The sequence below is a fragment of the Talpa europaea genome (genome assembly GCF_964194135.1).
Source record: "Talpa europaea genome assembly, chromosome: 11".
Lineage (NCBI taxonomy): Eukaryota > Metazoa > Chordata > Mammalia > Eulipotyphla > Talpidae > Talpa > Talpa europaea.
Genome location: NC_140078.1, coordinates 60,932,172 through 60,953,244, shown reverse-complemented (window position 1 = coordinate 60,953,244; position 21,073 = coordinate 60,932,172).

Below are 21,073 nucleotides of genomic sequence, written 5' to 3'. Positions count from 1 at the left end.
AAATAAATGAATAAATGAATAAATAAAAATACACGCCTCTTTAAAAAATAAAATTAAAAAAATAAAAAATATATATAAAACATAAACAAAATACAAGGCATGACCTTGAGTACACACACACACACACACACTCCAAATAGAAATAAAGTCTTCAGAAATTTGTGATATATTATGATACTTTCATTGGCAACTGCGTAAGGTGTTTACATAGGGAACCTTAAGAAATGAAGCCGGTCCTATCATAATAACGTCAAATGTCTGCATCCGTAATTTCACGATCTCCCCTCTCCCTTATTACAGCAGAAGTGTCCTTGCCCCCGTGCAAGGCCAATGCTACCATCTTTCATTACTTGTATGCAGCCCATCCCTTCCTGTCCTCTCAAGGACATCACTTGTTTAGTTAACCCTCCTCTCACTTGAATCCGATACTTTCTCTACTGAGGCAAACATTTTGATATACGTATATGTTATATTAGCACCAACTTAAAAAGGCCTTATCTTGATGCCAAGACTCCTTTGTCTAACTCTGAATATAAAATATCTTGAGAGAGCTGTCTATACATCACAAGATCCATTCCTTTCTTCTATTCTCTTAACCTATGTAAACTTGAGCTCCATTCTTATCATCCCACAGCTCTTACCAAATTCTCCAAATACCATGTTCTCTACCCTTATCTCCACTAATTTCTTAGGATTTGACCACACCACTCTCTTCTTTCAACACTCAATATTTACACAGCAACTACATACCAGGAGGTATTCTAGGTCTCAGGAATAAAGTAGTTGACAAAATAAAGTCCTTGACTTCATGGACCTTACAATGGATAGGCAACAAGTACATATTTAATATAAGAACCACGGAAAAGAAAAATAAATCAGAGGGGGATAGAGAATAATGGGGTATGATTAAGTGGACAGACCTATTTACTGAGCAAAGATACAAAAGTTTAGAAATTGAAACATCTCTTTGCTTCTGTGACTTTCTTTTTTTTTTTTTTTTTTTTTTTTTCTTTTTGTATAGAGGCATGCTTTTTATTTATTTGTTTGCTGGTCTGTTTGCTTGTTTTGTTTATACATGCACTGGGTACAGTCAGAAGCGCGGGAGGGTGAGAGAACTCACCAGAGCCAGAGCGGGGAGCAGAGCAGGCAGAAGGACCGAAGTACACTGCTGAGGGGAGCAGCGGGCGGCAGGAGAGGTCTGCGCGCCACGTGGGACCCCCCTCTGGTGGCCGGGAGCAGCCGGGGATCGAACCGGCGCCGCAGAGGCCGCGGGCAGCCTCGCAACCCAGCGCTCAACCGCTGCGCCACCGGGGAGGCCCAACTTCTGTGACTTTCTTGTGACACTTTTTACCTCACTGGTAAAAAGGCCCTTAGAACTACATCTTAGAAATGATCTCACCTTAAGTATTTTTTTTCAGAATGAAAATTACTCGGATTTGAAGGTAGGATTTTTCTCCTACCTCAATTCATGTTAAAAAACAATACCTGGGGCCTCCCCGGTGGCACAGCGGTTGAGCGCTGGGTTGCGAAGCTGCCCGCAGCCTCTGCAGCGCCGGTTCAATCCCCGGCAGCCAACGAGGGTCCCACATGGTGCAGCAGACCTCTCCTGTCTCTCCCGCTGCTCCCCTCAGTAGTGTATTTTGTCAGTCTGCCTGTTCTGCTCCCTGCTCTGGCTCTGGTGAATTCTCTCACCCTCAAGCGCTTCTGACTGTACCCAGTGCTTGTATAAATAAATAACTAAATAAATAAATCTTTAAAAAAAAAAAAAGATACCTGGATAAACAACTCATCCTCACCCTCTACATGTTGGCATGCCCCAGAGTGCTGTCACAGTAGCCCCTTTCCCCTCAATTTATATAGTATGTCCAGGTAATTCCATCCAATCTTGTGAAATTAAGTATTTTTCATATGCCAACAACTATCACTATGTATGTATGTATGTACATGTGTGTACACACACACTATTCTCAACCTAGTCCCTGAACTCCAGATTAAGAGCCAAATGGATATTTAACAGCTCTATTTGTATGTCTCCACCTGCATAATGAAGATCCTACATTCAAAATGATAAAAGTGCAGCTCTGATTTTCCCCCTAACCTACTTCTTCCTCAGTCTTCAACTATAAGTAGCAGTAGCATGACTCAGGTAGTTAAAACCTTGTCTCTTATTTATCTTAAACTTATTGATTTCTTTTTATTGATATTTAATAAGAAGAAACAGTCCAAAAAACACAGGGAAAACAGCTGAATAATCAACCAAAGAAAATACACAGATGGGCCTCCCCGGTGGCGCAGCGGTTGAACACTGGGTTACGAAGCTGCCCGCAGTCTCTGCAACGCCAGTTCGATCCCCGGCTGCTCCCCGGCCACCAGAGGAGGGTCCCACATGGCTCGCAGACCTCTCCTACCGCCCGCTGCTCCCCTCAGCAGTGTACTTCGGTCCTTCTGTCTGCTCTGCTCCCCGCTCTGGCTCTAGTCAATTCTCTCACCCTCCCATGCTTCTGACTGTACCCAGTGCCTGTATAAATAATAAATCTTTTTTTTAAAAAAGAAAATACACAGATGGCAAGTGAGCATATAAAAAGATGATTGATGTTATTTGTCACTAAGTAAATATAAGATAAAACCACAATGTAATACATTTATTAGAATCAGTGGACTTGAAGACAGGCCAATAGATACCACCCAAAATGAGATGCACAGAGAAAGACTGAAGAAAATCAATACAGAAAATCCAAATGCTGTGGACGATAGTAAACAATATATGTATAATTGGAATTCCAGAAGATGAAAGAAGAAACATTAGAGAGAACAGATTTTCCAGTATTAGTGACACCACGCCACAGATGCAACTGACTTAGAGAACATGAACAAGGACGAACACACACCAATCCACAAGTAGGCACATCGTATTCAAATTTCTGAAAACCAAAGATAAAGAAAAATAACACACGCACAGATTACCTAAAGGGAAGATAATAACCGAAGCGGGCTTCTTGTCAAAACCAATGTAAGCCATAAGACAACAGAGTGACAAAGTCTTCAAAAGAAAAAAACCTGTCAACCCAGAATTCCTTATCTCGCGAACATAAGGTTATTCTTCCAAAATGAGTTATGCCCACAGGTAAAATATATTTTCTATTTTGATTTACACTCTTACAGGCTCTCTTTATTTTCTAAACAATAGTGAACACTCAGTATAGATATGTTTTCCTGGTGTTTTCCAAATAAGATTGATAGTCTAATTAGGAGCTGTTAATGTATTTTGCTTAGGGAAAAGCTTAGAAGGTTAGTACAGTCCCTATGTAAAATTACGGAGCAAACACTGAGCTAAAATTAGCCAAGGGAGTACTATTATATTATCATACTTATCTTTTGCCATTAAAATAAGTCCATGTTGCTTTGCTAAAGACAACAATCAACCACAGAAAACTACACTGATTCTCATCCACATTATGCAGCAAGAGAAAGAGGAAGCAAGAAGCCGAGATTAAGTCATTTATTAGTAACTAGTGTGTCTTCGAGAAAGGAAAAAAATTTGGGCAGAGACTCTGAAAAAAAAAATCAAAATACACTGTTGAGTTTGCATCATGTAGGCCACATGCAAGTCCCATGATCTATGAAGCAAAAGGGATAATATGCTTAATGATGATACTCAAAAAATAATTTTAGAGGATGCAAGAACAAAGCTCTGACATTAATATGGCTTTTAAAAAACAACCAACTTAATCTTGTCGATCCTTCTTGGAATATTCAATAGTTCTCTTTCTCAATTACATTAAATGTCAACTTTTGGTTTCAAAGATATAAACATTTTTTTTAACAGAACTTTACCATTACCATATTACGTTTCTTCTCTTCAACTCACATCTCTCTTCTAGCCATGTCCAGTCTATTCACTCACTAATCCAAAGTCACTTCACTATTTACCCGTCATCCCCCTCACTTGGAAATGTCCTTCCCTTCACAACTACCCAATGCCCAAATGAAGACTTTCTCCTGGAAACTTTCCAGTTAACCTGTCACTTTTAATAATAAGGTGAAACACTTGGTTTTTAAACTCTTACTACAAAGGTTCCTAAATCTATTCTTTATTTTGCTAAAAGCAGGATTTGTTTCTGAGAAGTTAGAAGTGGTGGTGAAGAATGAGACACATGATGCGCTGTAGGGAGAAACCAGCACTAAAAGATAAAACGGCCACGCACACCTCCAAAAGCTTTGGATAGAGTGGTGACCCTTTAACATTATAAGCTGATAACCTCCATTATTACCATGTCAGGTGGGGGCTTTAGTGGCTGAGAGTTGTATAAAGAGAAGGCATGATTACTAAAAATGGCTCATCTTCCCGAATGATTTTTCAACACTTATCAGACATTTTCCAAAGTGAGATAATGTCCTACATGAAGAGCACCCACGTTCAGAGAGAGTATATGCTCTAATTTCTAAGAGTAGAATTAACATTTAAAGATGGACTTAATCTTTAAGTCAAACTTCCTACCAAGATCTACAATAATAAAGAAAACAATTATAATGGTTTTAACATTTATTGAACATGTCTTATATGCCTATCTTTATATATTATAAGCTCTATAAAAGATAGAAATGATGTAAAAGGATATATTATCACTATACGCACACAATAAATACAGACCTGAAAAATTAAATAGCAATAAAAGACAGTTTGTGATTAAGTCTCAAATGAGTAGTATTAAATGTGTCAAAGTTCAGAGAAAAAGAACAAGAAGGAAATATTTCAGCTGAACCTTCAACAGTTGGTAAATTTTAAGAAGCAAAATACTTAAGGAAGGACATTCTGTGTAATGGGAATGTTGGGGAAAGTTGCATAAACAAATTTTTCATCTTAAAAAATGAGATGAATTTGAAAAAGGAGGATGGTTTCTATACCACTATAAATATCAAGCTAACAAGTTTGGATTTTACTTTGCCTAAAGTAAGAGCCACTGCAGATGTAAATATATTAATGATGTTACATAATGTTACTGCCAAAATAAGACTACAAGACAATCTGAATTAGTTTTCAGGAAGAATACAGGAAAATTGAACTATCTCTTCTCAAAGATACATGAGACTTTTCTTACACAGAGTTTAGATACAGTTCACTCTACTTAAAGTTCCCCTAAGTGACTACAAAATTTAAATACAAATACAGCTCTTCTAAACTGTAAGTCAGAAAAACTAAATGCTTTCCATACTTTGAGGAATAGTGTGATTTAAAGAAACACCTCAAAGTCAATAGATTTTAACTCTACTTTCAAGAAACTTTATTCTGTAAAATTTAAAACATTTCAAAATTTAAGTTTTAAGAAAAAAAAAAAAGAAGTTTAGATTGTTTATTAGTGACCTGAGAATTTTTATAAATTCCAGGAAAAAAACTGAAGACCCAGGATTTTAAGTCTAAAAAGCATGGCAAAATTCGTTCACAAAGCCTAATAGAAGTGTAAAGTTACATAACCCAGTCAAAAAAAATGGGCAGAAGAGCTAAAAAGAAACTTCTCCAAAGAGGAAATGCAAATGGCCAACAGGCAGATGAAAAAATGTTTAACATCACTTGTAATCAGGGAAATGCAAATCAAAACCACAATGAGATACCATCTTACACCAGTGAGAATGGCTCATATTAAAAAAAACTAGCAACAACAAATGATGACGAGGATGTGGAGAAAAAAGAACTCTCCTATACTGCTGGTAGGAGGGCAAACTGGTACAACTATGGAAAGCTGTGTGGAGGTTCTTCAATCTGCCAAAAATGGAGCTTCCATATAATCTAGCAATTCCACTCCTAGGGATCTACCCAAAGGACACAAAAACATTAATTCAAAAGGACGCCTGCACCCCAATGCTTATTGCAGCACTATTTACAATAGGTAAGCTATGGAAACAATCAAATGCCCAAAAAAATAGATGACTGGATCAAGAAAATGTGGTACATATACACAATGGAATATTACTCAGCAATCAAAAAAGATAAACTCATGCCATTTGCAGCAACATGGATGGAGGTGGAAGGATCATGCTCAGTGAAATAAGCCAGAAGAAAAAGAAAAAGAAAAACACCGGATGGTCTTACTTATAGCAGGAATGTAGAGGATCCAAATAAGGGATAAGGGGAAAAAACTAATTATAATAAAGTAAAAATCAAAATCAACAGGCAACTATTAGTTAGAGACATAATATAGAGGGAGAGAAGTGAGTAGGATCAAAACAAGGGTGGAAAGAGCACAAGGGACCATGGTGCTAGTTCATGGCTGAATGGGTGGTAGGATTTTTATGGGGACTATAAACAAGATGAAAATGCATACATTGTACAAAAATGAAAAATGATGTAAAAATATATTATTTTTTAAAAAGATGTGTAAAGTTACAGACATTATTGCAAGATTTACTGCAAAAAATTTACATTTATTTACACATTAAAATAAAAGTATTAAGTACTTCTATTTACTTGCAAAAATAAACTTAGAGCTTATCAGTCTTTTCAGCTCATGTTACTTCACAGATGAGAGAAAATATTATCTTTGGAAAGGATATGAACTGGATATTCACAGAGAAAATCACAACTACGATGCACCAGAACCTTGCTATCAATGAAACCTGAGTCCATGAGATAAAAACTCATTCCAAGTTAAACAATTTATAAGACTTCTACTGCACACAACAGACTATGTGATAGTCTAATAAAATAGATCTACTTTACCATTAATGCCACTAAAAAATGGAGACTTACATTTCATAGTATCAATTCTGAAAACACTTGTATATGCATTATTTCATTTCTCTTTCACAAATATCCTGTGAAGCAGAGATGGAAGGTAATATTTTCCCTCTCTTGCCAGTGATGGAACTGAGTTCTTTTTTTTTTTTTAATTTTTTTTTAACTTTTTTTTTCTGTGAGTTGACTGTATATGAACTTTATTTATTTTTATTTTTTATATAAATTTTATTGTTATATTCCCCATACAATTGCAGCCCCCCATTCTGACCCTAATCCCTCCCCTCCCGCCCCCGCCCCCCTAAAAGTGTCTCTGGTTCATAGTTTTTTGTTGATTTTGATTTTCACTTTATTATTTTCATTTTCCTGGTCCCTTATTTAAGTTTTCTAGATTCCTGCTATGAGTGAGACCATCCGGTATTTTTCTTTTTCTTTCTGGCTTATTTCGCTGAGCATGATCCCTTCCAGCGCCATCCATGTTGCTGCAAATTGCATGTGTTTATCTTTTTTGAATGCTGAGTAATATTCCATGGTATATATGTACCACATCTTCTTGATCCAGTCATCTATTTTTGGGCATTTGGGTTGTTTCCAAAGCTTAGCTATTGTAAACAGTGCTGCTATAAACATAGGGGTGCAGGTGTTCTTTGGAATTGATGTTTCTGTGTCCTTTGGGTAAATACCTAGGAGTGGAATTGCTGGATCATATGGAAGCTCTATGTTTAGTAGGTCCAGAAATCTCCACACAGCTTTCCACAGTGGTTGGACCAGTTTGCACTCCCACCAACAGTGCAGGAGAGTTCCTTTTTCTCCACACCCTCGCCAACATTTGTTGTTGCTAGTTTTTTTAATATGTGCCATTCTCACTGGTGTAAGATGGTATCTCATGGTAGTTTTGATTTGCATTTCCCTGATGACAAGTGATGTTGAACATTTTTTCATATGCCTGTTGGCCATTTGCATTTCCTCTTCAGAGAAGTTTCTTTTTAGCTCTTCTGCCCATTTTTTGACTGGATTATTTTCTTTGTTGTTGTTGAGTCTCATCAGCTCTTTGCAGATTTTTGTGATCAGTCCTTTAACATTAGTGTTGGGTGCAAAAATGTTCTCCCAGTTGGTGGGGTTTCTCTTTGTTTTTGTTATTGTCTCTTTTGCTGTGCAAAAGCTCTTTAATTTGATGTAGTCCCAGCTGTTTATCTTTGCCTTCACTATCACTGCTTTGGGTGATGTGTCTGTAAAGATGTCTTTGATGTGCAAATCACGTAGTGTTTTGCCTATATTTCCTCCTATATATTTTATGGTTTCAGGTCTTATGTCTAGTTCTTTAATCCATTTTGAGTTGATTTTTGTGTATGGTGTGAGGTAGTGGTCAAGCTTCATTCTTTGGCATGTAGCGACCCAGTTTTCCCAGCACCATTTATTGAACAAACTTTCTTTGCTCCAATGCATATTCTTTGCTCCTTTGTCAAAGATTAGTTGACCATAAATCTGTGGGTTTATTTCTGGATTTTCTATTCGATTCCATTGGTCTGTATGTCTGTTCTTGTTCCAATACCATGCAGTTTTGATGATTATGGCTTTGTAGTAGAGTTTGAAGTCTGGGAGTGTGATGCCTCCATTCCCTTCTTTTTTTTTCAGGAGAGCTTTGGCTATTCGGGGTATTTTGTGATTCCATATGAATTTCATCAATAATTGTTCTATTTCTTTGAAGAATGACATTGAAATTTTGATTGGAATAGCATTGAATCTGTATATTGCTTTTGGAAGGATGGCCATTTTAATAATGTTTATTCTTCCAATCCATGAGCAGGGGATGTCTCTCCATTTCTTTGTGTCTTCTTCTATTTCTTTTAACAGTGTTTTATAGTTTTCTTTGTATAGGTCCTTTACCTCTTTTGTTAGATTTATTCCCAAATATTTGATTTTTTTTGTTTCAATAACAAAAGGGATGGTTTTTTTGATTTCTTCTTCTTCAGATTTATTGTTTGTGTATAGGAAGGCTACTGACTTTTGCGTGTTGATTTTGTATCCTGCCACTTTACTGAACTGATTGATGAGTTGAATTAGCTTTTCTGTGGAGTTTTTGGGGTTCTCTATGTATAATATCATATTGTCTGCAAATAGTGATAGTTTGACTTCTTTTCCTATTTGGATTCCTTGGATGTCTTTCTCTTGTCTTATTGCCCTGGCTAGGACTTCCAGTATTATATTGAAAAGCAGTGGTGAGAGTGGACATCCTTGTCTTGTTCCAGATCTTAATGGAATTGCTTTCAGCTTTTCACCATTGAGAATGATACTGGCTGTTGGCTTGTCATAGATGGCCTTTATGATGTTGAGGTATGTTCCTTGTATCCCAAGAATTTCAAGGGCTTTTATCATGAATGGGTGTTGCACTTTGTCGAAAGCTTTCTCAGCATCTATTGATATTATCATATGGTTTTTATATTTCTTTTTGTTGATGTGTTGGATAACGTTGATTGATTTTCGGGTGTTAAACCATCCTTGTGTCCCTGGAATGAATCCTACTTGGTCGTGGTGAATTATCTTATGGATACATTGTTGGATTCTGATAGCTAAAATTTTATTGAGGATTTTTGCATCAGTGTTCATTAGGGAGATTGGCCTGTAGTTTTCCTTTTTTGTGTTGTCCTTGTTCGGTTTTGGTATTAGTGTAATGTTGGCTTCATAAAATGTGTTTGGTATTGTCCCTTCCTTCTCAATTTTTTGGAAGAGTTTGTGAAGGATAGGCACTAATTCGTCTCTGAATGTTTGGTAGAATTCATTTGTAAATCCATCAGGTCCTGGGCTTTTGTTTTTGGGGAGGTTTTTGATTACCATTTCAATTTCGCTAATTGTAATTGGTCTGTTTAGGTGTTCTATTTCTTCTTTATCTAGCTTTGGGTGATTGTAGAGTTGTAGGAATTTGTCCATCTCCTCTAGATTGTTAAACTTGTTTCCATATAACTGTTCATAGTAGTTACTGATTATTCTTTTGATTTCTGCTGTGTCCGTTGTGATTTCTCCTCTTTCATTGATGATCCTGTTTATTTGTGCTTTCTCCCTTTTTTCCTTTGTGAGCCTGGCTAGGGGTTTGTCTATTTTATTGATTTTTTCAAAGAACCAGCTCTTGGTTTCATTGATCTTTTGGATTGTTTTTTTAGTTTCAATTTCATTTATTTCTGCTTTGGTTTTTATTATTTCTTTTCTTCTACTGGTTTTGGGGTTTTTTTGTTGTTCTTTTTCTAGATCTTTGAGCTTCGAGATTAGGTTGTTTCTTTGCGTTCTTTCTTGTTTCTTGATGTGAGCTTCTATTGCTATATATTTTCCTCTTATTACTGCTTTTGCTGCATCCCATACATTTAGGATATTGGTGTCCTCCTTGTCGTTCAATTCAAAAAATTTTTTAATTTCTTCTTTGATCTCCTCATTAGTCCAATGGTCTTCCAGTAGTGTGGTTTTTAATCTCCATGAGGTAGGAAAGTTCCTTGCCTTCTTTTTATGGTTTATTTCTAGTTTGATGCCTTCATGGTCAGAAAAGATGGTTGATATGATTTCAATCTTGGTGTATCTGTTGATGTTTGTCTTGTGCCCCAGTATGTGATCGATCCTGGAGAATGATCCGTGTGCGCTTGAGAAAAATGTGTACTCCGTTTTTTTGGGGTTTAGTGTTCTATAGATGTCTGTTAAGCCCAATTGCTCTAGGTCCTTATTTAGAGCTTTGGTTTCTTTACTTATTTTTTGTCTTGTTGATCTATCTATTGTTGATAGTGGTGTGTTGAAGTCTCCCACTACGTATGTGTTTTCTCTGATGTCTGTTTTCAGAGAGGACAACAGTTGTCTGATATATTTTGGTGCTCCTTCGTTTGGTGAGTATATGTTAATGAGTGTTATTTCTTCTTGAAGTATTGTCCCCTTGATCATAATGTAGTGACCATTGGGGTCTCTTTTTATCTTTTTGAGTTTGAAATCTGTTTTATCTGATATAAGTATAGCTGTTCCTGCTTTCTTTTTTGGTCCATTTGCTTGTAGGATTGTTTTCCATCCTTTAACTTTGAGCCTATTTTTATCTTTTGTAGCTAAATGTGTTTCCTGGAGACAGCAAAAGGTTGGGTTTTGTTTCTTAATCCAGGCTGCAACTCTGTGTCTTTTTATTGAAGAGTTTAGTCCATTTACATTTAGAGTTAATATTGATATGTTAACATCTGTATTTGCCATTGTGTTTGTCTTTCCTTTGATTTTATTTATTTATTCTTTTAATAACTTTTTTTTTTTGGCCTTCTTTCATTGTTATTCGTCCCTCTGAGGTTCTGGCTTTAGGACTCCTTGTAGTATTTTTTGGAGTGGGGGTTTAGTTGCAATGAAATTCCGGAGTTTCTGTTTGTCTGGGAAGGTCCATATTCTTTCTTCAAAGAGGAAGGAGAGCTTTGCGGGATAGAGTATTCTTGGTTGGTATCTGTTTTCTTGGAGTCTGTTGACTATGTCCCTCCACTCTCTCCTTGCCCGTAGTGTTTCTTCGGAGAAGTCTGATGTCAGCCTGATTGGTATTCCTTTGAATGTTATGTTTCTTCCCTCTTGCCAGCTTCATTATTTTTTCCTTGTCCTGGATTCTTGGGAGGTTTACTATTATGTGTCTTGCTGTATTTTTCCTTTCGTCGTGGAAGTTTGGTGTTCTTCTTGCTTCTTGTATATCAATTTTCAGCTCCTTCTTCACATTTGGGAAGTTTTCTTCAATTATCTCTTTGAATATTTTCTCTGTTCCTACATCTCTCTCCTCTCCTTCTGGTATTCCTATAACTCTTATATTTCCTTTCCTCATGGAGTCAGATAGTTCCCGAAGTCTTTCCTCGTTCTTTTTCCTTCGTACTTCTCTTTCCTTTTCTGTTCTGGTTCTTTTTATTTCTGTGTCTTCAAGATTACTTATTCGTTCTTCCATTTCATCTATTCTGCTTTCATTGCTTTTCCCAGAATTCTTTAGTTCTTCCATTAATTCTTTGATCTCCTGCATTTCTTTTACTTCCCTCTTTAGGGACTCAATTTCTTTCTTCTGACCATTGTTTTCCCTCTCTAGGGACTCAATTGCATTCTTCTGATCGTTGATTATTTTTCCCTTATCATTGTTTTCCTTTATGACTTCTGTCAGTTTTTTAATCACGGCAATTTTAAATTCTCTTTCTGGAAGGCTCAGAAATTCTTCCAAGTTATTGTCGTTGCAATCTGGGGGCTGGTTTTCTTTTTGTGGTGTGCTTTTTCTCTGGAGAGTTGCTAGGTTGCGTGTGGTTCTTCTCCTCCCTACTGTCTGTTTTCTAATTTGCCGTATGCGTTGGGACACTGTGTTGTTGGGACTGGCCAGCATCTTGGGTGGGCTTCTCTGCTCCCCTCTGGTTCCTCCAGGAGTCATCTGTCAGTTTCAAGCAGTCTTTACTGGAGAAAGGTCCCTGTTCTAAAATGCCGATGTGGGGACACACTCCCCTGTGCGCCTGGTCTGCCCCGGCGGTGGGTTCCTGCTCCCCCTCTGGGCTTGGACTGCAGGCCAGAGGGGGTCTGGCGGAACTGAGTTCTTATGTGTAAATCTGGAGCTAGAATCCACGTGTTCTAATTCATTCTCACCATTTCCCCACACTGCCTCCAGCAACTGTCAGTGCTGGATTAAAATTCCTATTATTATAGCTAAGATGGTAAAATGAGTTTCTTATATATTTTTTTCTATACATGTTTAACTTAAGGGTGATATAAACTTACTCAATCAAGGTGGAAATTTTATATGAACTTATTTATATTTAGCAAAGTCAGAAGAGTAGTAAATATTCCATGATTATGCTCCTAAGGATGAAAGCTTGTCTTATACAATAGATAAAAAGTTCATATGTAAGATAAAATTATACAAAAATTACCCAAGACAAACTTGATTTCAACTATGCCTATATAACAATTTAACACATTTTCTATGTTGTATCTCCAATCAGTTACTTATCTACCAAAAACTCTACCAAAAACTAAGGATATACAAAGAAAAAACAAGTACTATGTAATTATTTAATCTTTTCAATTATTTAGTCTAATTTTTCTGAATCTATAGTTATCTGATAGCAATTTGAAGTATTATGAAAACATCCCCAGGATTTCATTGTGACATTCAAATGTTAGCACTGGACCGTAGATTCAGGTTCTAATAGATTTTGTGTTATTACAGTACTATACTCTACATGCAAAAACCATAGCATGAATTTGTAAGTCATTTATATGACTGTAGTCCTACAAAACATGTTTAACATATTTTAAAATTCTATCACATAATACAGATTTCCCAAAAATGTAAAAAATGATACTGGGGTCATGGACTGCATTGATGGGCAAATCGACAGATACAGCATATGGCATCTTGCTAATCACCCCAGCTTTACTTCTGCAACCCTTTCCTAACTTGAGATGTATCATTCAATAGCACACTGGCAGCCTAGATTTTATTCATTAATTCACAATTCTGTTCAAAAGAACAGAACTGGAGATTGTTTTAAGCATTAAAGATACAGCATTCAGGAAAATGGACAAGATTCCTGCCCTTGTGAAATTTACATTGCAGTGGCAGAGAAAGACAATAAACCTTTACATAAATATATATGCAACATACATATAATAAAGCAAAGGTAGAGGACCAAAAATGACAAGGGATTATTTTTGATAAAGCGTGCAAGAAAGGATTCTCTCAGAGATTGACATAGGGAGAGACAAAGCTCTGAGAACATGTTCCAGGTAAGGGGAATATCAAGGGCAAACATTCTTGAGAAAGTACTGAGCTTGATGCACATCATGAATGAGGGGGATCTGTAAGACTCTGGGTTTTCCCTCTAAGGGAAATGGGAAGTCACTAAACAGTTTGAGGAAGGGACTCCAAATTACAATTTATGTTTTAAGAAAACCACTCTGGCTGTGGAGAAAATTATAGAAAGGGACACAAAGTAGGATGAAAACTAATGAAGAGGCTATCACATATCTCTTCAGAACTTGCACTTTTGGACCCAAAACAGGAAGCACATAGTACCTAAAGCAAGGACCTCCCAAAACGTAATTTAAGATTATTCTTTGAGGATGAAATGTAAAGAATGGGATAAGATATCCATTGATATTACTCAAGAGACTGATAGGTGGATATGACACTGAAGACTTCTAAAAGAACCCCAAAAGTGGGCCTCCCCCGTGGCGCAGCGGGTTGAGCACAGCGCTGTAAAGCTGTCTGCAGCTTCGATTCCCCTGCCGGCTAGGGAGATTCCCACATGGTGGTGCAGAAGACCTCTCCTGTTGCGCCCGCTGCTCCCCTCAGCAGTGTATTTCGGTCCGTCTGCCTATTCTGCTCCCCGCTCCATCCCTGGTGAATTCTCTCACTCCCCGCACCTCTGGCCTGTACCCCAGCTCTTGTATAAAAATAAATCTTAAAAAAACAAAAACAAAAACAAAATCCAATTTCAAGATAATAAATGTAACCAAAAAGAGGTACAGCTAGATTGTAACAACTGAGTATTTTAAATAATGGATTTTAATTTTATAATATGTTATTAAAAATTAGCCTAAAGTAAGGGTAGTATACACTGATGGTTACAAACTATAAGTGCATTGGTATTTTTTAAAATTTTTGTTCTTTTTTTTTATTGGAAATAGTTGCTAACACTGAAAAATCAAAAGATTTCTTGTGAAAATCTAAATTCCTGTCTTCACTTGAAAAATCAGAAATTCTGGCAACTTTCTATGCATCAAGCCAACAATCTGTTGGAGATGAATAGCAATTACATTAATCAGTATAAAATTCAAATAGAAACTTTTCTAAAATATTTTTTTACTTCAGTTGTTATATGAACTGTTATGTTGCTTAAGAAAGAAAAAAAGAAACAAAGCATGTATCCAGTTGCCATCTTACCATTATGCCACAAACATTTATCTAGAACCTGCTATGAACTCAACACCTGTTATGCAATGTTTGGAGTCAAGGGAAATAACTCTGAGGGCGCATGAACTGTCTCCACTGCGATCATTATCTCTTGGAAAGTCTGCTGCACACTAACTCTACCAACTCAAAAGCCAAATATGCTAATTCCTGGATACAAATTGCGGTCTGGCTTCCAGTTGGCTGACCACAACTTTACACCCCCACTGAGACATGCAACAACACCACCTAGGCCTCCCTGAGTACAAGGTCTACAAAGTTGTACAAGGTCTACAAAGTTGTACAACTCCATGGCCTAGGTGTTCACAGGCAGGCTCCTTGCCCTGAATACCAGCTGCTGTATGCAATAATCCACTGTTTAGAAATAGACAAAGGGCATAAATGCTAAATACAAGAAACAAAAGTCAATCAAGTAAATCCTCTCAAAAGGATTTAGTTATTTCATATATAATCAGCAATTAAAATTTTTAAAAAGATCCTTTATTTTAAGCCTGATAAGACAGATGAGATGAATTAGGTTTACTTTTTGTTCTATCTGATAGACACTATATCAATGCTCAATAATCATAAGCCAGAAATAGTTGCGTTCCACAAATCTATAGAATAGAAATTCTACCCAAAGGGCTGAGACCATGAGATGAAAACAAAGTATGATTTGACAAGCTTTTCCTTTCCCTTACAAATACTATCAGAAACATAATTTTAGTATCCCCAAAACCAATAATATTGGAAATACTCACATATATAAATATAAATGCACAGCAAAGTAAAGTAAAACGCAATGTCAAGTACACTAGACATGGATAGTGATGCCAAATTTTGTAGGTGAACTTTAGGGAACACATTTCTTCATGAAAATAGGCTTTCCTTAGATTTTTAATATTTCAAGCCATTAAATAAGTAATTGTTCTCCCAAAGGCATACGGTCTGAATGGCTATCAGTAAATACTTGTACATCAAGGGAAACTACACTGAATTAAATGTTACCCAAAATGACAAAATAAAACACTAGCAGTATAAACCATTGCACAGGTGTATGCCATCTTACCAGCTCAAAAAAAAAAAAAAAATTGCAATTACAGGCCTACACTATTTATTCTACTTGAGTACTAATTACATTTTATACATGTTTGTTTAGTAATGTCAGTCCAAGACATCATTTTGAGAATATAATTAACTGGATAGAATGGAATGTGTGTTTACTTTGTGTTTCTGTATTTCAAACAAGTTGGTCTTTGTTAGCTGTGTTTAACTGCCATCTAGAGTTAAAATGAATCCATTTCTTTTACCCTCTACTACTCTACTTGAAAATTTTAGGGCTATAAGCCAACATGTTTAACCCCTATTTCATATCAAACAAATGTTCTTCAAACAACAAAATTATAAAAGAACAAGCTGACTCAATTTTTCAAAGTATTGTTAACATTTCCACAGGCTGCTAATACTTCAGGTGGAATACAAAGTGAGTCACATATTATCTACTTAAAATGCTGCTTTCTTGAATGTATAAACAGACCAAAGAGAAACCTAACACACATCTAGACTCAGGAAATTACATAAAAAAACATAAGAAGAATTGATTTTCTATCTATTGCTACACCCTCCTGTTTGTATTCCTTCCCAGAGACCACGAAAAGTGGACTCAAAAGCAAAGATATTCGGGGATTCTTCTTTTTCAAACTCAGAAAATTATGATTATGAAAATTAGTCAAATCCCAAGTACACAGTTAATCGGTATACTTGTAATAATACCCTTATGTTAAAAAATGACATTCATATACAAATTTTTAAAGATCTATAAGAATAAACGATAGGTATAATCATTGAGTTTTCAATTTGAGAAAGTTATTACCTAAAAGCAATAAAGGCACACTTAAGAGGGAAAAAAAAATCAGCTTTGAAAATAAGATGGTTCTGTAGCAAAGGTAATGTATTAAAATAAAATGTTAAAAAAAATACTAGGTAAAGCATTTTCTCATGGTATTCTCAAATGAATGAATGTTATTGGGGTTTTGCTTTTTTTTTTTTAATTATCTGCCCTAAACATGAAACCACAACCACATCTTCTGATGAGGTTTTCACACATCATTAGACCCTGAAACAAAATTGCAATGCAGTAAACAACAACTCTTGTTCTTTTTCAAAGGAAATTATATAGGTTTTCAAACAGAGGCATACAGGGAACGACGACTATGAAAATAGGGCTGGAGCAGTTTTAAATGGTTTTTGATAGACACAGTTGCAGAACAGGACAAAAGGATGGGAAGGCAGAATGCAATGTTTACCAAGTAGTCAAGCATGCATTTAAGAAGGTTCTTGATTGTTTATGCATAGTGGACTAACCATAAAGTTGTTACAGGGTTAGAAGAGCAAAGGGGAGGGGAGGGCTATGGAGAAAATAAAGAACAGACAAAAAGGCTATGAAAGAAAATTCCTACTTCAAGAAAATCCCGAGTTAAGAAGATCTAGAGAGACTAGTGAATGAATTGAAAGCCTCTGAGAAATCAAGGAGAGAGGATTGCAAAAGAAATGCCATTGCAAATTATACACGGGTGGAAGTGTGACAGATTAAGACAAAAGTGTCTTGAGTTTTAAAGTACTGAAATTTGGGAGGTAAAAAGTACACATATTTACTATTATACCACTAACAAATGATTTAGTAAGAATTATGTATGCTTTCAATTTGAAAATCCTAATGCTTTCTCAAGTAAATTTTAGAACTACTGAGGTGTTTAATTTGCTCTCCATAGAAGGAAATGGGAGACAGATGCAAATTTTCACTGGAAATCTGTAAGACTGAGCACACTTTATCAGCATGGCCTTGTTCTTTCAGTCAAGAATGTCTACAAAATAGGCACCAGCTGTGATAATGATTTCGCTATTGCAGAATTTTATCAGATTGGATCTAGATTAATAGCCAATTCATTGACAAAAGCTTCCAAAGAAGTCTTTTCTCTGGTTGTAAACTCTAGTCAAAACCCATCAAGGACAAATTTAAAGCACTTCAGAGGGTAGTATAGACTTATTTTGAGTGTAGAATATTTTTCCACAGTAAAAAGGACAGTTCACAACTATGAAATAAATTCATTAGAATTTCATGTTTCTCCAAAATGAAGAAAAGCAGAAATAAGGCAATTGGACCCACTTTACTACATTTCACCTGGGATTTCCCAAATCCCAGAAAGAAAAACTAACTCCATTCAGGTATGAGTTCTTTATATTCTTAGTCCTTACATGTTTATCCAGAGTAATGGCAAGGGAAATCTACAATGATGGCTTCTATATAAACTATAACAGAATTCACCACCAGTAATTTGTCGTCTTTGAAATTGTTAAGAACTGCTGCCATTCTTTCATTTCTTACGTTATAAAGTTTCTCCTTCCTTTTTCATCTTCAAACCTTCCTTTTCTATCCTCTACTTCTATTCTCTAATAACCAGTCCCACTCTTCTCTTTATTACTGCCATACTTCTATTTTCAAATTCTCTGACACCAGAAATGAAATTTTCAAGATTGGGGGAGAAGAGAAAACATTTTCAACGGTTCCTTTCTACTGGTTCTCACCCCACATATTATTTTCATGCACACACACTTCTAGGTATGCTGCGTCCTTTATTTAGAAGACTTCGTGCTCCACTCTCCTGCCACCTCTAGTGATTAAAATAGACCTCCAAATCCCACCCATTTTTCAAGATCCACTTCAGTCTTCCAAAATGTGGTCTGAATTCTTCAGCTCAGTGCTCCTTAGCTTCTTCATAATCTGCAGGATACTTTTAAATCACACATTCTCAATGTAACAATTTCTTAGAATATAAGCATTAAACAAGCTGGAGTTTATTTACTATCAGTGTGATCTCTAATCATTTGTGTCTCAGTTTTCTCAACTATAAAATATATATGCTCATATATTTGTTAGGAGTATTACATGAGGTGATTCACACAAATGCCTACTACAGAATAAGCAGTCAATAAATATTAGCTATTTTTATGTTGTCAGCCATCATCCTATAACTTTTTGTGCTTATCATAAGAGCCCTGGCAGATTCTAGACTCTTCTAGGCAAAAATTATCACTACATCTCACAGATGTTTACAAGTGTGTCTGTATAGAATTTATAACTGAAACAACACTAAAAATTACAGCATGCTTGGGAAATATGATTTGAATATTAGACCATGAGTACCTTACTCCAGAAAGCGCCTAAATTTACCCAATAAATACAGAAGCCACATGATAACAGACTGCAGAGATACCTCCTTCCCATCTAGGTGTCTCCAGAAAGAATCAACCATGGACCACATCATAAAAAGGGAAGTTATTGCACCAGAGTCCTAGGTAGAGAGTAAGTACTTTCATGGGATACTAAAAATTACCACAGTCTATCCAGATAACCTTAAAGTGCCCATGAGGTATTCCTAGTGCAAGGTATTCCTAAAAATTGCAAGACAATTTCCAAAGTATTCCTTAGCTCCTTGCTAAGACAAACAACGACCTAAGAAATGTCTGGGCTCAAAGCTGAGAGAACTGGATCTTTCCCAATCATGTCAGTATGCAAACTTACACCAATTGAAGCAGAGTTGAATTGAGCAACATACAAATGCTGTAAGGTGTAATCTCTCAGTTCTCTATGTCATACAACCCATTACCAACTTAAGAAAAATCCTGATTTGTAAACATACATAAAAGATGCAAAAGAATGTCTTGTGACCATGCAAGAAGTCTATTTCATTCCTAGAACACAGGATCATTCAAGGATCTATTTTTTTCATCTTTACTAAGTAAGGCTATGAAAGAGCAAAATCAAAATTCCCATCATCTGAAGACCCAGCTCTTGTAAATTATGAAATTTCAATAAGGAGAATTACTTCATTCATTCAAAAATAATCACTGAGCAGTTAGCTATATGTCAGGGAGTTCTGGTTGTTGAGAGTACAGCAGCAAGTAAACAAAAAATAACTGCTCTTTGAGGAAGTTCAAATTATTGTAGGAGGTCACTAGTTAAAAAAAACAAGCTATTATAAAGTATGTGGAATGATGTTGAGTTGTGGCAAAATAAAGCAGGAGGAAAACACAGATGGAATTGTTACCTTATAGTGGAGGTTTTCAAGGAATGCTTCTTTGAGGAGGTAGTTAAGTTTATGTAAGTAACCAGGGCAGCAGCTTTCCCATAACAGATGGTCCAGTAGTCTTTAAGGAACTGATTTATGTAAATATTCTAGGGGGAGGTGGATTAAAAACACAATCCTGGTTTGCAATCCTAGCTCTTTGCCTTTTACCAACTCCATGACCTTACGCAAGAAAACCATGTTACCTCTCTTGAACCTCATTTCTTCCTCAGGAAGGATAGTGCCTACCTCACCACCTTATTTCAAGGGAATAGGGTATAATGTTTAAAAATGCACTTTATGACACTAAGGGATTATTACCAAGTGCATATGTGGAGTTTAATAAAGTCTCTGCTGGTTTCAAGCTATCACCTAAATAAAAGACCAAATTTGGTTCTTGGTCAGACGAGGATAGGGGTACCTACCTCATGGGGTGTTATGGGGACCAGATGAGCCAGACCACATAAATACAGCAACTGACACAGAAATTCCTTAAGACATGATCATTGTCCCTATAGGGCCCGAATTACTAGCAGACAGAGGCTTTGCTGCTCTGGGAAAGCTTGGGAGCTGCTCCTTGGGTCTTGTGGAACAGACTGACCACAAAGCGCATTCCTACCCTGTGGGCTACTTAAAGTCTTCCCCTGCTTCCCCGCTCCCTGACTTTCTAGCTTGCTGAGAAACCACTTTCTTTCTCTGAAGTGCTTTCCACACACGCAGGCCCCATTTTAAAAGGCATTGAAACCGTATTCCCAAGTGGCTTTTCCCCAAGGTTCACAACACTAGCTCTGAGGTAACCTCTTCTCGGACAAGCGGCGCGGCCAACCTTTCCAGCCAGCCGCCCGCCTTTTTAAGCGACGTGATGACATCATGGCGCGTCGCGCATACGCAAAGACGGCGGCGTGACCACGCCCAGGCCTCCGCTGAGACCTAGATGGCAAGGTAACCGGCCGGGCCTGTAACAGACTGCGCCTTCCGGGAACACCTGAGCGCCCCTAGGTGAGCTCAGTCCGAAAGCGTTAGGGCCCGCGGGCGAGTGATCTGCGGGGCTGCAGGGCGGAAGCCCGCGGCGCTGGCGGGGAGGAGGTTGGGGGGGGGGGGTGGGAGGGAAGGGAGTGATGAGGAAAGTTCCAGAGTCCTTTGGGTGTAAGCGGGGGTTGGGCGGTCAGAAGGCTGGGGATTCCTGGACGGAGCTGATCTTGGGTTCAAAAAGCGAATTTGCCTTGGGGCTTGTCTGAAGTGCCGATTGCATTGCGGACAGAACAGCAAAGAAGTTACTGCAGACTAACTTTTCGTAGTTTTCTT